Here is an 18,055-nt window from a genome sequence, read left to right on the forward strand (position 1 = left end):
GATATCTTTGAACCGTCGAACTTTAGTGTATACCTAGACAACCATAAGTCACACAATCAATCCCTTAACCGTCTTTGGTTCTCATTGTTGTGTTCGTTTCAGCCATGAACACTGCCTGGTTTCATAAGTGCGTAGAGAATTGGCCTTGCAAAATTCTCCTTGAAGCGGCTAACACTTCACACTTACATAGGTGATTCCTAAACGTGTCATCCCGTAGATACACTATTTGATATACCCTGTATCAAATTTAGAAATCATTAAAAAGCCTTAATGCTTTATCCTTGGTACTGAACATTGTCTCATCACGAGAATGGACTAAAAAAATTTTGTTGACAATGTTGAACCGTCATTAATGACTTTGTTTGATCTCCTTGAACCTAGATCTTGGGATCTCCAGTCTTCTAGGTAGAGTTACCGCCACAATGACTTGTTCTCGGCCATAGTCCCATTCCCCTCGATGATTTCTCAACTACCTCTCTAGTTAGGCCTTTTGTAAGTGGATCTGACACATTATCACTTGACTTTACATAGTCAATCGTGATAATTCCTCTAGAGAGAAGTTGCCTAACGGTTTTATGTCTTCGTCGTATATGACGAGATTTACCGTTATACATAACGCTCCCAGCCCTTCCAATTGCCGCTTGGCTATCACAGTGTATGCATATTGGTGCCAACGGTTTGGGCCAAAATGGAATATCTTCCAAGAAATTCCGGAGCCATTCAGCTTCTTCACCGGCTTTATCTAAGGCTATGAACTCAGCCTCCATTGTAGAGCGGGCAATACATGTTTGTTTGGACGACTTCCAAGATACCGCTCCTCCACCAATAGTGAATACATATCCACTTGTGGACTTCGAATCAGTTGAACCGGTGATCCAATTTGCATCACAATATCCTTCAATCACCGCAGGATATTTACTGTAGTGCAAATCAAAGTTTTGGGTATGTTCTAAGTATCCCAAAACTCGTTTCATTGCCATCCAATGAGATTGACCTGGATTGCTCGTGTATCGACTTAGTTTACTTATAGCACAAGCTATATCTGGTCGTGTACAATTCATGATGTACATTAAGCATCCCAACACACGAGCATAATCCAATTGTGATATGCTTTGGCCTTTATTCTTTGCTAGTGCAAGATTTACGTCAATTGGAGTCTTTGCAACTTTAAAGCCCAAGTGCTTGAATTTTTCAAGTACTGTCTTAATATAATGAGATTGTGACAATGCCAGACCTTGAGGAGTCTTTTGGATCTTAATCCCCAGAATTAAATCCGCAATTCCCAAGTCCTTCATATCAAACTTGCTAGTTAGCATACGCTTAGTAGCATTTATGTTGGCAATGTTATTACTCATTATCAGCATATCATCCACATATAGGCAAACAATGACTATGTGATTTGGAACATTTTTAATGTACACACATTTATCACATTCATTTATCTTAAAACCATTTGACAACATTGTTTGGTCAAATTTCGCATGACATTGTTTGGGTGCTTGTTTTAGTCCGTAAAGGGACTTAACAAGTCTACATACCTTATTTTCTTTACCTGGAACCACAAACCCTTCAGGTTGTTCCATGTAAATTTCCTTCCTCCAACTCTCCATTTAAGAAGGCCGTTTTAACATCCATTTGATGAATTTCAAGACCATACACTGCAGCTAATGCTACTAACATCCGTATGGACGTAATCCTTGTAACTGGGGAGTATGTATCAAAGTAGTCAAGACCTTCTCGTTGTCTATACCCTTTGACAACAAGTCTTGCCTTAAATTTATCAATAGTGCCATCATCTTTCATTTTTCTCTTAAAAATCCATTTAGAACCCAAAGGTTTATTTCCAGGAGGAAGATCAACCAATTCCCATGTATGGTTGTTCAATATGGATTCTATTTCACTATTGACTGCCTCTTTCCAGAACAATGATTCCGAAGAAGACATAGCTTCTTTAAATGTTCGAGGCTCATTTTCCAATAAGAAAGTCACAAAATCTGGTCCAAACGAAGTAGACGTTCTTTGACGTTTACTACGTCTTGGATCCCCCTGATTAAATGTACTTTCTTTTGTTTCTTCCCGAGGTCTTTTAGATCCTTCACCAATCGACTCGCATTCCTTTTTATACGGATATATATTTTCAAAGAACTCAGCATTATCTGATTCTATAACCGTATTATTATGAATGTCGGGATTTTCTGATTTATGAACCAGAAATCGATATGCTTTACTATTAGTCGCATATCCTATGAAAACACAATCAACTGTTTTCGGTCCTATTTTTACCCTTTTGGGTTTAGGAACTTGCACTTTTGCCAAACACCCTCACACTTTAAAATAATTCAAGTTGGGCTTCCTTCCTTTCCATTTTTCATATGGAATGGATTGTGTTTTGCTATGGGGTACTCGATTTAGTATTCGGCTGGCCGTAAGAACGGCTTCCCCCCACAAGTTCTGTGGCAAACCAGAACTTATCAACAATGCGTTCATCATCTCCTTTAATGAACGATTCTTTCTTTCCGCAATCCCATTGGATTGGGGCGTGTAAGGGGCTGTTGTTTGATGAATAATTCCATATTCTAAACATATTTGTTCAAAAGGAGATTCATATTCACCACCCCTATCACTTCTTATCATTTTGATTTTCTTGTTAAGTTGCGTTTCAACTTCATTTTTGTATTGCTTGAATGCGTCTATTGCTTCATCTTTACTATTAAGTAAGTAAACATAGCAATATCGAGTACTATCGTCAATAAAAGTTATGAAATACTTCTTTCCACCGCGAGATGGTATTGACTTCATGTCACAAATATCTGTGTGAATTAAGTCTAAAGGATTTGAATTCCTTTCAACCGACTTATAAGGATGTTTAACATACTTAGATTCCACACATATTTGACATTTTGATTTTTCGCATTCAAACTTAGGCAATACTTCCAGGTTAATCATTTTTCGCAAGGTTTTATAATTGACATGACCCAAACGTACATGCCATAAATCATTTGACTCAAGTAAGTAAGAAGAAGCTGAAGTTTTATTATTAGTTTCAACAACTATTACATTCAGCTTGAAAAGGCCCTCAGTAAGGTAACCTTTTCCTACAAACATTTCATTCTTACTAATCACTACCTTGTCAGATACAAAAACGCACTTGAAACCGTGCTTTACAAGAAGTCCAGTAGAGACTAAGTTCTTCCTAATCTCGGGAACATGAAGGACGTTGTTCAAAGTCATGACCTTGCCAGAAGTCATCTTGAGAAATATATTACCGTATCCTTCAATGTTTGCTGTAGCAGCATTTCCCATAGAGAGCGTCTCTTCAGGTCCAGCAGAAGCATATGTAGAAAATGCTTCCCTCACAGCACAAACATGACGAGTGGCTCCAGAATCAATCCACCACTCCTTTGGGTTTCCTACCAGGTTGCATTCAGAAAGCATGGCACACAAGTCATCAACATCATCATGCTTTTCTACCATGTTTGCTTGACCCCTTTGCTTGTCTTTCTTCCGAGCACGACACTCTGTAGATTTGTGTCCGGTTTTTCCACAGTTGTAGCAGTTTCCACTGAACCGCTTCTTGCTTGGGTTGTATTTCGGACCAGAAGCCTTCTTTCTCTTTTTGTTATCTTCAACAATATTTGCTCCCATTATTGTTGAATTTCCACGGCCTCTCCTTTCAGCAGCTTTATTGTCCTCTTCGATTCTCAATCGAACAATGAGATCTTCAAGGGACATCTCCTTTCGTTTGTGTTTCAAATAATTTTTAAAGTCCTTCCACAATGGAGGCAACTTCTCAATTATTGCTGCTACTTGGAATGCCTCATTGATGACAAGACCTTCAATGAAAATTCCGTTAGTAAAATTACTAAATATTTTACGTTCAACATTAGCATTCATTTGAAATATACCTTCAGCAAGTAGATCATGAATAATCACTTGTAACTCCTGGACTTGGGTAATAATAGACTTGCTATCTACCATTTTGTAGTCCAAAAATTTTGCAGCGACGAATTTTTTTATCCCGGCATCTTCAGTTTTGTATTTCTTTTCAAGCGCATTCCACAATTCTTTTGACGTCTCCACGCCACTGTATACATTATACAGATTATCCTCCAGTCTGCTAAGAATATAATTCCCGCACAAGAAGTCAGAATGCTTCCACGCCTCAATCACGAGAAAGCTATCATTCTCTGGAGTTTCATCTGGAAAATCAGGAACATCTTCCTTGATGAACTTCTGTAGACATAACGTAGTCAAGTAGAAGAACATCTTTTGCTGCCAGCGCTTGAAATCCATCCCGAAAAATTTTCCTGGTTTCTCTGTCGGTGCCAACGCCGGAGTTCGACTTGTCGATGCATTGGCAGTCATCATCGGAACAGCTTGATTTCCGTCATTCTCCATTTTTACTGTAAAAATGACACAAACAAACGTTTAATAAACGTTTAAAACTGGAGTGAAAAATCACGTAGATTTTAATCTCCAACAAAACGCCACGAAGGCTTTACTCTCCAAATGGGAGTACACAAAACCACAAAGGTTTTAAGTTTCCAGAATAATAAAAGTAACACAAATACAGAAATTAAAATTATTAAATTCCTTAAGCTTGTTGTTGTTGTTTCCTGTATAGTACTTCTTATCTGGTATAAATATGGAATGATGGAAGATCAAGTTTTAACTTTTCCACTCTTAGATATATATTATCCTCTTTATCAGCTACCTACAGCAGTAACATACGTAAATATAAATGATATAACTGAAACAAAAATTAATTCGAGCCCACTGAATTCACAGTGTTTCCTTAAGGAATTTAATCCCCTCCTAGTACCCAAGGTTATGGATTATTTCCTCCCAGGATAGAACGAATTACACACTGGTGTAGCGGTACTTCAAACCCCAGTATTTCAGCGAACGCAAAGTTCGGCAGCAAATCACACTTACAGTTGCTTTGTTTGTAGTTTTAAAAAAATGCAGAACAAGGGAGGAGAACTCAGAAGTCGAATGAAAATTCTGAGAGGAAGGAATGCAATGTATAGCCGATGTTGAATTCTTACCGAAGAGGATATCAGATTGCAATTCGTTTTTCCAGTGTATACAGAGTGTAGTTTGAGTATATACAGAGTGTATATCAATTATATACAGAGTGTATATCAATTGTATACTGAGTGTTTCGAGTGTTTTTTTCCGGTGTGTTCTTCTTTCTCTACAACTTCTGCTCTATTTATAGCAGTCATGTGAGAGAAATCTGCCCCCTCCATGGTGGAACAAGCATTAAGATATCATGGAGGAAGCACTTACATGGTGAAATGAACACTTGTCTGGTGGAGCCAAAGAACTGGTAACATGTGTTATACCAGATGCCCTGTCTTATTATGTGGTTGATATTGGAAATGAAATGGGAGTTCCAGTTATTCCCTTTGACACCCTTAGCCCCTCCTGCGTTTGGGTTTACATGTATCTGCCAAAACTCATCGAATCTGGCGAGCTTCCCTTCAAAGGTACTCTTGTCTTTGTCTCCCTCACACATTTTTCTTTCTTTGCCTTTGTTTCGTAAATTCAAATTAAATAAGATTACAACACTGTTACTAGTAATGGCGTCCCAATGTTGGGAGAGAAGCCTATGCGTCATTATTTATTTGATAATTAGTGCTCTCTCAGTTCCATATTAGATGAAGTATTTTCCTTTTAAGCATGTTCAAAAACAAATGATACGGTTTCTAAATTTGGAAATAATTCAACTTTAAACTCTTTATTTTACCCATTTACTCTTAACGAGAAGCTTTTATAGCCACACAAATGTCATGGCCTCACAAACTTTTTACACCTTAAGCTTTTAAGACCACAAGTTTCAAAAATCTTCTTCTTTTTTCTTAAACTCCGTGCCGAGTCAAAATAACTCATTTAATATGAAACGAAGGGAGTAATAATCTGAATTACTTTTATTTTGTTAGAAACATGTATTCATATCTCTCCCTATTTGTTGGATTGAGTCAATCAGTTAAAATTCGAAGTTAGCTTTGATTTGATTAATTTTTATTTTTAATCAAAATTTAGAGTATTCAAACTACAAGAAAAATATTATAAGTTGCAACTTTTCTCACATCAAAATGGTGAAAAAAATACATTCATTATGTTAGTCATAGTTTGAATCTCATTAACTAAATTGAACAGTGTATTACATTTCTGAAGGAGAAATATAAAATACGTTAGTAAATAGCACTACTATTTATATATTCCATAAATTGATTAAAATGGATACAAATCACGAAAGGTGGGAGTGTCTTGCATTTGGCTAGATTAAAGTATTATTCTATGCGAGATGTTCTTATTAATCTTTAATTCATTTAGGTAAAAAAAAAGTCCTTTCTAAACTGACTAATGTATAAAAACATAAAAGTAGAGACTAAGAAAATATATTGAGGACCTAATGCAAATAACTGTCGGAAAACTCATTTAATGAAATACTGTTGGGCTAAACTAGTCTACATATAATATTGTCCCTTTGTCAAGTCCGTACAATTTTCTCCAAAAAATCTCACACCATTAAGCGATCATTTCATTTTATACGTAGGCTCTCAATCTTTTCAACTTTTAAATGTGGAACTTTATTCGCACACCCAATAATCTTTCTCTCGAGCTAAGTTCCACATGGCTCATCACCATGATCCACGGGCCTTTCCCTCGAGCTAGGCTGCATATATCTTATTACCAAGATCTACGAGTCAATTTTCGAGATTCACTCTGTGACACCCATATGTGAATGTATTTATGACAACCAAAGCCCGTAACTAGTGTCTTTTGACGTGCGCATCTCCAAGCTCGTAAGGGTAAGCAAATCGAGGTCGTACCTTCACTCTACTATTGTCCTACTCGTCCTGCTGAGCCTGGGCTTTGAAAGATTAAATAAATAATAAAAGAAATAAACTTTACATAGATTTAAAAATTATATATAAAGGTTTTGTTTCAAAAAAGGTCTCGCTGCCCATATAAAAGAGCCAAAATAGATTGAAATAGAAATGCGTATGAAAATGAATGACAAACGATTTTTATGAATATAAAGGGACATCAAAATATATTTGAATTTTAAGAAACTGCAATTTTGTTGTGATTTTGAGTTCAGTAAGCTTGTGTGGAGCATCAACACTTGAGAGTTGAGACAAATTATGGAAAAGACTACCACTAATAAAGGGTGATAGAAGAAAGTGACTAGCAACACTCTAGACTTATCTGCTTATTGGCAATTAGTTTCCACTAGTAATGTAATTTGAGTTATTTAATTTATGTGCAAATAACTTTAATATATTAATCTTTCAGGTAAAAGTTATATATAATCATTAAATAAATGTTAATAAAAAGTAAAAATTTCTCAAGTCTCTTAAAATTACCCATAATTTATTGTCCATATTGCATTACTCATAACTTAAAATTATCATATTCTTGTCTGTTACTTCCATTATAATACATTATAAATAAAAATATTTTTTTTTCTTGTAGTAAATTTTTTATTTACTTTTATTCTTTTATTCTATTGTTCATATTAATATTTAAATTTATCATATTTTTTATAATACCTATATTCTTATCTTTATAATTAATTAAGATAGATGTGTTGTTTATATCTTTCAATTTATTTATTTTTAAAATTTTATTAATTAAGATAGGCAGACAATATCTTTACAAAAATATTCACCGTCTTTTCATTCAGATTCAAAAAAAAATTAAATTAAGTATTAGTATTAATATTATCCTAAATTGCCAAGTGGTTTTATAGTAGGTTGTCACTTGACTTAACCACAATCAAATTTTATTTGCTATTATTTAAAATACATTCTCTTCGAAAAAATCAAATAAGTCTTATCCTTCCAAATATTTCTACATTGAAATTATATATATATATATATATATATATATATATATATATATATATATATATATATATATATACTAATATACTTTCTCTTCTTTTTTTAATTTCTTGTACGTATTGCATTACCCATAACTTAAAATTATTTGTATCCTTGTCCACTACTTTCATTACAATACATTATAGATTAATGTGATTTTTTTTCTTGTAAACCACTACTTCTAAAAAATACATTATAGATTAATGTGTGTGCGCGCGTGCATATTCTCTTGGAATTCGATTTATAAATTTTTTGATTTTTCGAGAAGTTAACAATATTACAAAAACTCAATGTCAAATTAGAAAAGAGCACGCAGGCTTAAAAAAAACTCTTTCGATGTTACCCTTTCAAATATATATTTCTTGCAAATAACCATTTTAAATGGCTAAAATTAAAGCGACAAAGTAGTTTTAAATAGGATTTACAATATCCCATAACTTTAGGGTGATACAAAATTAACACATTATATTTTCTTCTTATCCTTTTAACTTTATCCTATATCTTTCTTAAATTCTTATTACTTTGTCTTACTTTGCTATGTGTCTTATTCTTAAGACGCCACTTTATTTTATATTTTAACTCACTTCAAAGTATAAATAGTCATATGTTATCTCAATTTACGCTTTTTTATATTTATTATTTTGTTTCTATTATAGCTTTTTAGTTAATTTTTCACCTCCATATTTCTAATTAATATATAAGAAAATCTATGAGTGGATCAATATATAGATATAAAATATAAATATAGATGTAGATACCAATACATATATAAACATAAATTATAGATATATTGATTGGATTTGTCTAAGATCTATTTAGATTATGTATAAGATAAATTCAACTACTTCCATTAGTTATGTTTTCATTTATAATTTTTAATTATTAATGTTCTCTTAAAATTGTCAAGTAGCTTCATTTTAGCTTGTCACTTGGCTTAACCACAATGCATATTACCCTCCTTTTAATATAATATAGATAGATTTGGAACCCGCCCTCTTTCTCTGCCGGAACAGCCATTAAAAGAAAGGTCATTTAACTTGAAAAGGCATTTTTCTTTCTTTCATAATTTGTAAGATTCCCCAGTGAAGGGAATATTATTAAACAAATCATCCAAATTTGGAATGCAGAGCTAACTTTATATTTTCTTTCTAGACAATGACTTGGATGCATCGGTAACACATATACCTGCCATGGAAGGTCTTCTTCGCCGACGAGATCTTCCACACTTTTGTCTCATGGATTGTAAGACTGATCCAGATTTCCTAGCCGCTTTGAAGCAAGTTGAGCGGATCCAACAATCCTATGCTCTCATATTGAATACATTTGAAGATTTAGACAGGCCTTTTCTTTCTTGTATTCACTCTTACTCTCCTAAAACATATGCAATTGGGCCAGTACACTTGCACTTAAAGGCTAAACTTGCTTCAAAAAACACTCCATCTTTGCCCTTCTCAAATAGTTTGTGGGAAGAAGATCATAGTTCTATTAAATGGCTTGATGCGCAGCCCATGGGATCAGTACTGTGTGAGTTTTGGAAGTGTTGTAGTTGTATCAAAGGAGGAAATTTTGGAATTTCAACATGGCCTATTGAATAGTAAAGTTAAATTTTTGTGGGTCATGAGGCCCAACATTTTGAAGGGAGGCAAATCAGACGTCCAATTTATGAAGGAACTTGCAGAGGGTTGCAAGGGAAATGGCTACATAGTGAGTTGGGCTCCGCAAAAGATGGTACTGGCCCACCCAGCCATTGCTGGATTTTTAACACATAGCGGGTGGAATTCAACATTGGAAAGTATCTGTGAGGGAAAGCCCATGATATGCTGGCCAAAATATGTGGATCAGAGAGTCAATAGTAGATTAGTAAATGAATTATGGCAAATTGGGTTGGACATGAAGGACATATGTGATAGATCAACTATAGAGAGAATGATAAAGGATCTGATGGAAATAAAAAGAGACGAGTTGAAGAAATCAATTGAGGAATTATCAAAGTTGGCAAAACTAAGTGTTGGAGAAGGAGCTTCGTCGTACAATAACCTCGACAGTCTCGTTGATGACATCAAGGAGTTGGCTAGAACTAAAGAAAATGAAAACATAAGAACGTGACATGCTACTAGAGGTGAAATATATTAATTTGGGCTAAGCTGGTGTATTCTTTTTTATTTCTGCTGCCGAATATAGTAGTTATCAGTTTGACATGGGGTCCTAAAATTTGCCGTTATTTTATTCTTCTTCTACCTGCGGTTGTTTGTATTTTTTTTGGAAACTATTGCTTTTTCCACGGAGGAGAGACTTCTTTGTTACTTTCTCTTTTTCCAAGACGTTATATAATCTCCCTCTTCAAACATTATTTGTGGTTGAGAATTTTTATTCTACGCTTTAGCCTAATCGTATGTCCAATCCCAATATGTGCCTTCTATTATCATTGTACGTCTACGCATATCATCTGTGTGCATTTACATTGACAATTCATCAACATTATTATCTTTATTTCCGCAAGAGTACATGTTCATCTAAAATTAATTAAACAGACGGTATATTGGAACGTAGATTATGCCTTCTTTTGACAATAAAACAACTTTTGATTATTTTCTTTTTTCGACTAGATGTAATTTTGTAACATTCCACATATTTGAGAGAGTTTTGTTCACGAAAATACATTTTGCAAATAAGAAAAGACCGATTATAATAATGTAATTTATGTCCTTAAAGAACTTAAGTCCATCACAATTTTACCGCATAGGTTTGTCACAAAAATGTAGTAAAATGTTACTGGAAGACAATAACAATAATATTGTAATAATATTATAAATAAATACACAAATTGGCTGGAGTCGTGTTGACCGTTGAGCATTGTCCTAAGAAACTATTTCAACATTGTGAAATGTCTCCCCAGGATTAAACAAATCTACCTCTATTTAAGAGGATATATGAATCAGCAAAATATTAAATCACAAACCCAGAAAGTCAGAATAGAAGAAGGGAAATGACAACTAGATAGTATAAAAGAAGGAGAAAAAAGTAGGAAATGTTGGAAGGAGGAAAGAGTGAAGACTTCTTGTGTGATGATCTTTCTTCAAGTGTTTGAGCCTATTTAAAGGCATTTTTGCGTGAAAAAATTTGGCCACTTGTCCAAAATCTTAACACTTGTTGAAAGTCTTGACATTTATTAAAAAACTTTGCTACTTGTTGAAGGCCATGCCACTTGGCCATAAGTCTTCATAAAGAAGATACTAAATTGTTTATCTTTTTATTTAAAATAATCATTTAAAATAATTTATTACAACAATATCCCCCACATTTCAAAAGATTATTTTATTCTCTTTCTAAAACCAAAAGAATAAACTTATTGGATTTTATGGTCTAAATGTAATAGGTTTGGTATCTTTTGGACTATGAACCAAACTTAGACCGATATAATTTGACCCACAAAATCACTGGTGAAATATAATATTTCTATTAACCAATAATTCTTATAGTAAGTCAGAGATTTTATCAATCATATTTTGACCCTTGCAATTTTGATGTTCAACGCAGTTTTGCATCCAATAGGCCATGCCCGTGCCTGGTTATTCATGAGAGCTCTAGAGACTAGGCCAAAATCTCATAGGAGAAGCCCCACTCCACTCTCATATAGGTGAATTTATAAAGTGTATGCTACTTTTAAAACATCACCCACAAGGGACATGAATTCATTAAGAGTTATAACTCAACCTCTCAATTGGTAGCAGTCAAGCACTCTCTTTTAGTGCTTCACTGCCAATATCAACTTGCTATTACCCATATGAACCTACTTCATGTGATCTTCAATCACATAGGTAGCATTACCATTTCTATTGACAACATGTCAGTCTTAACTCATTCTTTTTTGAGGTTTGAAGAATTAATTTTCTTCTCACAGGTTTAGTTAGAGGATCGATCAAATTTATCTCTAACTTCACATAGTCATTAAAAATTATTCCATCTCTTAACGGCTATTTATCACGACCCCAATTTCCCCCTGTAAGATTCAGTCCTTATTACTTAATTGTTGCTTGTATTGATACCCATGTTACCTTAGTCTTTTCTGAGGTGCTATGGACTTTCAGTTGTTCACTTGCAAACACCACGTGGCTTATGCATTTGGTTAGGTGTAATTCAATAATTGTTTATCTTGAAAATAGTAATTACAATTAGATTTGATTTTGTGGTTCTAAAAATATGTGATCTATCTTTATGCTAGTTGTTAGGCAATAGATGCTAAGTGAAAGAATAGAAAATAAGACAATAGCTTGTAGACAGTGTAATAATCAAACTGAATGGCTGGAAATCTGGGCCTCGAGCTTGCGTATACGAGGCCTCGAGGCCGAGTCAGATGCCTGGCTAAGGGTAGTCGATGGAGGATTAAAAGTTATGATAAATTTGATGGCGGATCTTTATGATCAATAATGAGCAACAAATGAAGAACAATTAATGAAATGTAATAAATATAAGTGTTTACCGTGAAAATGGTAACAACAATTAAATTTGTAAATGGGATTATAAAAATACGTGATCTATTCTCGAGCTAGTTGTTAAAGCAGTTAATGCTAAGAATGCTAAGTTTAACGATGAAATGCGGGGTAAAAAGAGGCAGTAACCAAACCGAAGGTGGGGGCTGTTGCCCGGATGCAGAGATGGTCGATGGGACCTCGGGGTCAGCGTTAGTATCGATCTCGAACTATCGGGGATAGCCGGGGATGGGATAATAGTTAAAGATATAATTAGACAAGGCTTTTTCGGCCGATATTAAGTTATATAATGAAGAACAAGTTAAGAGGCGATGAATACGGAGACGACCTCGAGCCAGTACCAAGTGATAAACAATAAGAATGACCGAAGATAAATGGCTTTGAGCCAAGGGGAATAAGCAAATTAGAGAAGAGAGGAAGAGAGAAGATATTATTGCCCTTGAGTAGGATGATTGGAGCTGTTTTACAAGATGTTGGTGACCCCCCTTTTATAGGAAGGGGACGCCCAAACTAAGTACAAGATGTGTAGTATGACAAAAGAGAATGACATGTGACAGCATTTTAGCTTTACGTCGCATATGGGCTGACTCGAGCCTCTTGAGTAGATTTGATCAACCTCGTGTGCATTCCTCGAGGGGTTCCTGCGTTCGTCGGGGCTTCAGCCGATGTTATTCTTGGCAGGGCATCGACATGTTTCGAGGGAAGCGACTGACCCGAGATCCCGTGTTTTCGTGGTCATTCTTCGAAGTATTATGTCAAGGGGGAATCGATCCCTCGGATTTCACCGCGCACAATAAGCAAGACAACAAACGTAAGCAATAGGATCAAATAGGGAGTATGTTTGAGTTAGAGAGAAGTGAATGTTCTTGTATTGGATGTAGTGTGTAAAATATTGTGTGTTTAAAAATGACAAGAATCCCCTTTATATATCAGGGGGAAACCCTAACATCGTATAAAGTGCATTTATTACAAAAACACGTTGAGGATAGAGTCATTTAATGTCATGGTACGTGCACATACTAGCTGTCAGCCTCAATCAAGTACCTAGGGAACTTCCCATTTCTCCATCGTAGCTGTCGATCCACATTGCCCCAGAGTCGGGCATTTGGAAACCCTATGAGGCTGTACCTCGAGCCCTAGGAAGCGGGCCTACGAAGCACCATGATGACCATAAAATTGACCCCTCCAATTTTACCGCATACAGATAGTCCCTGCGTTTCCTAGAATAAAATAATAGGAAACAGTTTTGAACTCCTGCTTCTTAGGCACTACCATCATGACGTCAGCCTATTAAATCATTAAATGCCATAACTCAAAAAGCCGCGCAAGGGTCGCTCTTCAATACAACTATCGAGAAGCCTACAAACCGCTATTGGTTTGTCCTTTCCACTGCCCATATGGTTTCTATAAATACCTCAATTGTTTCGTGATTCACACTTTTACAACACCTTCAAACTTTCAGAGCCAAGGTCATCCCTTTTCACATTCTTCTTTCTTCCGTTCTTGGTTCCTTACTTCCTTTCTCAGAAAGATCTTTCCACCACCATGGCTAGAACCTCTAAAATAGTACCTCGAAAAGAGGGTGTTGCCTCTTCGTCTCGAACATCCAAGGGCAAACATAAAGTGGCCCCTACCATTGAACAGTGTACCCCTACTGAGTTCGATACCGTAAATGATTTTTCTATCGAGAGACCCTCATCTATGCCGGGCCGATGCGAACACATGTCCCGGTATATTAGCGTCATGACTAACATACAAAAAGTGAGGGAAAACTGTCAATGGGAGAGGATAGTGCTGGTTGAGGTTCCCAGTTATAATGAGAGCATAACAGATCATAAGTCCGACTTTCTTTATGTATATACGTACCCATTCACTTTGGGTTCCATTGATTCTTCAGATCCTTCTTCCCCGGCGATAGATCCGGTTATTCTCGACTTCTATCATAAGTATCAAGTGATGCTTGGCCAAATTTATCCATCTTTCTGGAGGATAGTCAATATGCCCCATTATTTCTCCAACAAGGTCGAGGGTATGACTTTCACCCTTGACCACTTGATTAGACTATATATCCCTCGTATTTTTTGTGGTTTGATTAAGATTCACCCTCGATCTTCGAAGCTGTTGTTCTTGAGCATTGATGAGAACAAAGATCGAGGGTAGATGAGCAGGTTTGTACGAGTGAGGACCTCGGACATCATCCCAGTCGAAAGGATGCCATTCCCGGAGAGGTTGAATATGGAGCGTAAGTGCCTCTCCCTCGAACATGATTTACTGTTTTCTTACCTTCTTCTCAAAAAATGCTCTTCCCTTTTTTATGCAGCTATCGTTTGGTATCCTGAAGCGGTCCAGGACCTGCCGGGGTGGATTAGGCAATTGAATGCTTCGTTCCCTCATTTCGAGCGTTCTTGGCCCGACTTGGCTAAAATGCGGTGGCCGGCCAAGAATCACGGTATGCCTTTTGTTTCCGCTTCTACCATGTTTCAATATCTCTTTCATATACCCTCCGCTTTGACAAGCTTTGAGTATTATGCTTGTGTAGGCCTTGGTGATGGAGTGCTAATGAGAGCGCCTCCCGACGGCGAGGAAGATACCTCCAAGCCTGATAAGGGTAAGAAGAGGAAGAAAGAGGCGGCTGCTAAATCTCCTACGTCAAAGAAGCCCAAATCATGCAGGCCTCGAGCTGATGCCAAGGTCTCGACTTCAGCTACTGGGTCAAGTCCCGGTGCTGAAGATGAAGATGATGAGGATAATAAGAACCCTTTAGTACAAAGGATAGGGTCGAGCACTGATTCCCCGTAGGTGGCTTGTGAGGCCCCGTGAAAAAAAAAATTCCACCCTAAACCCAAAAGCTCGTAGTGGCAATTAGGATCATGTGTTAGAGATGCGTAAAAGCTCGCCGCGGTTCGAACTTTTTTGGACTGATCTATGCTATAAAAAGTCAAGAAATAAGGTTTTCCAGAAAATGCGATTCTGCGGTTGAGAATGCGGTCGCATATCAGGTATGCGGACCGCATAATCGCCACAAAGTGAGTCAGTGTATTGGTCAAATTTGAGGTCAACTATGCGGTCAAGTATGTGATCGCATAATCGATATGCGGACTGCATAGTCGTCGTATATTTCCCGTGGGATTTTGTGAGGGGCAGTTCTGCGGTGCATTATGCGACCGCAGAATGGGTATGCGGACTACATTTCTGCCGCATACCCAGGCAGTGTGTGAAAAATATGTCCCAACACAATAAATGTGCTATCTTGACAGCTTGAAAGGGGCACAAGTATGAATTATGTATTGGAAATGTTTAGACCTTAAATTGAGATTGCAGCTGAATATGTTGTGCTATCTGCGTGAAATCTTATCTATGTTTACAATTTAAATTGCTCTTTGTGCACCTATTGTCCTAACTGGCAAAGCTAATATTGAAAATTGGGAACGATGTGAAATGTGGCCTAGTGCAAAGAATGATTTGATAAGTCATGGCCCCAAGTGCCTATGAAATGATATATGTGAAATGAATTGATTTATGAGAAGGGAACAGTGCCTTGATGAGGCGACCTAGCCGATCGGGTCGAGATCGGACTCCGCTCAAGATAGCGGTGGTATTGGAAAGGTATTGTGAATGAATTCCAGAAAAGAAGGAAAATGAGATTGTGATTGAAGCATATGTCTCAAATAAGACAACCTAGCCGATCGGTTCGAGATTGGACTCCGCTCAAGATAGCGGTGGTATTGTGAAAAAATAACGAATAGTGTGAAATTCCCCAAACTAAAAGCTATGGGAAAATGATGTGAAAGTTGTATGATTCCTTTATTTGACAATGTGGTGATCGTTTAAAGTTTTGAGTAATACTTGTGATTTCTTATTCTTGTATGAAAGTTCTTTCTAAGTAGATGGTGTTTAGTTATACATACTAGTACTATTCCAAGGTACTAACGTCCCTTTTGCCGGGGGGCTACATTTTTAAATGAATGTAGGTGGCTCCATAGCGGATAATGTCGATCGTGTGTAAAAGAGCATCCTCTTTCAAACTCTTGGTGAGCCCCTTCCTCCTTTAAGGGGTTTTGTGATATGCCTTTTGTTATAGATATCTATTTTGAGGTATAGCCGGAGCCTTGTCATCGGCGTTGTTATCACTGTCTTGGGTATCCTTAGAGGCTCCGTAGACATATGTGTGGGTTATGTACGGGCGTTGGATGGGTCTATGAACTATGATGTAATTCAAATTCTCGTTTTGCTAAAGTGTAATTGTATGTTTCTTGGGAACTTAATTACGGATTAATGCTGTGATTTATAATGAACTAACCTTGTAGAATGCACTATCTTTCCTCGTCTAAACAAATGAATGAAAACATGGTTTCCTTATTCGCATCGAGTTGGGTAGGAAGTGTTTGATAAGGCTTGCTCAGTTGGGTTTACTCGATTAAGCATTGGTCACGCCTCCCGAGGTTGGGGCGTGACATGGCTGGGCCGAGGGCCGCTGAATCGGGAACGGTCGATTCGGCTCGAGCCTACATTGTGGAGGCCCTCGAGGAAGGTGCGGATACGGTCCCCGATTTCCTAACCGAATGTGGTATTGTCCCTGTCGAGGAACCCATTGCTGATAACTTCAAAGGGACCTGGGCTCGGAGCTTTTCGGGGACAGGATTTGCCCTTCGGAGATATCGATGTCCTGGGTGGACTTAATTCGGGTCCTCGATTCTCACCCGTGGAATTCAGGGATGCATAGGATCCAAGGGTCACCAATATGAGGGACCCTCATGAGGGGGGAGATATGCTTGAAAACTTCCTCGATGGTGTCGGTGAGGACATTGATCTCGACGCTCCCAATGTTTTCGAGGAGGCGGAGAGGCTCCAACAGTAGGTGATACCTTTTTATGTATACTTTTCGTGTTTCAAGTATTTTTCCTCATTTTTTGACTCTTCTGTTTTGTTGTAGGCTAAGAAAATGTATGATCATGCTATCTCTAAGCTGCGAGATGAGCTTGTATGCCGTAGGAAGGAGGTCGAGAATCTCACCTCGGGGTTAAAGGAGTCGGAGACCTCTTCTGCCCGAAAAGAGGAAGAGCTGAGTGAGCTCCGGGCGAGGTTAGAAGGAATGTGCCGAGAAAAAGATAACCTTGTCGAGCAGGTAATACTATACTTGCAAACTTGCCCTTTGTCCTTGTAACTTGTTGTTTTACCAACTTTCTTTTCCCTTGCAGGTCAGGCAAAAGAATGCCCTCGTGGAGCAGCTTCAAGAGGAGGCAGTTGTCAAGGATGCGGAGGTCCTCGATTTGAGGGGACAAAATGGGGTCGTGGCCTCGGAGACCTTTTGCGGACGGAGCTGTCGTCAACCCAGGACCTTTTGCAGAGTGCCAATGAGGAGATTGCTACAGTATCATTGGCTAAGTCTACAGCAGAAGAAAAGGCATCCTCGTATAAGAAAGATTCCACCACTACGAACGAACGAGCTCGAGAGATATTAGTGGGGACAAGTAGAAGGTGACTTGGGCCGTTGCTTATGCTCGTGCGCAAGTGAGGAGGCAGGCTCTTGAGGAAGCGAGTGATAAGGGCGCCGATCTATCAGTTGAGATCGAGGAAGCCCGAACCTTGGAGGAAGAATCTGCTCTTTTGTCCACTTCAGGTGAGGGTTTCGACAGTGATTCCGAAGGTAGTAGGGGTGAAGAATAG

The 18,055-nt window shown here is 37.4% G+C and overlaps 1 pseudogene; it reads left to right on the plus strand.

Annotated features, from left to right (window-relative positions):
• The first annotated feature begins 5,435 nt into the window (after positions 1-5,435).
• LOC104245818 (7-deoxyloganetic acid glucosyltransferase-like) lies at positions 5,436-10,097 on the plus strand (annotated as a pseudogene).
• Positions 10,098-18,055: the final 7,958 nt, after the last annotated feature.

The sequence above is a fragment of the Nicotiana sylvestris genome, chromosome 3 (assembly GCF_000393655.2).
Source record: "Nicotiana sylvestris chromosome 3, ASM39365v2, whole genome shotgun sequence".
Classification (NCBI taxonomy): Eukaryota; Viridiplantae; Streptophyta; class Magnoliopsida; order Solanales; family Solanaceae; genus Nicotiana; species Nicotiana sylvestris.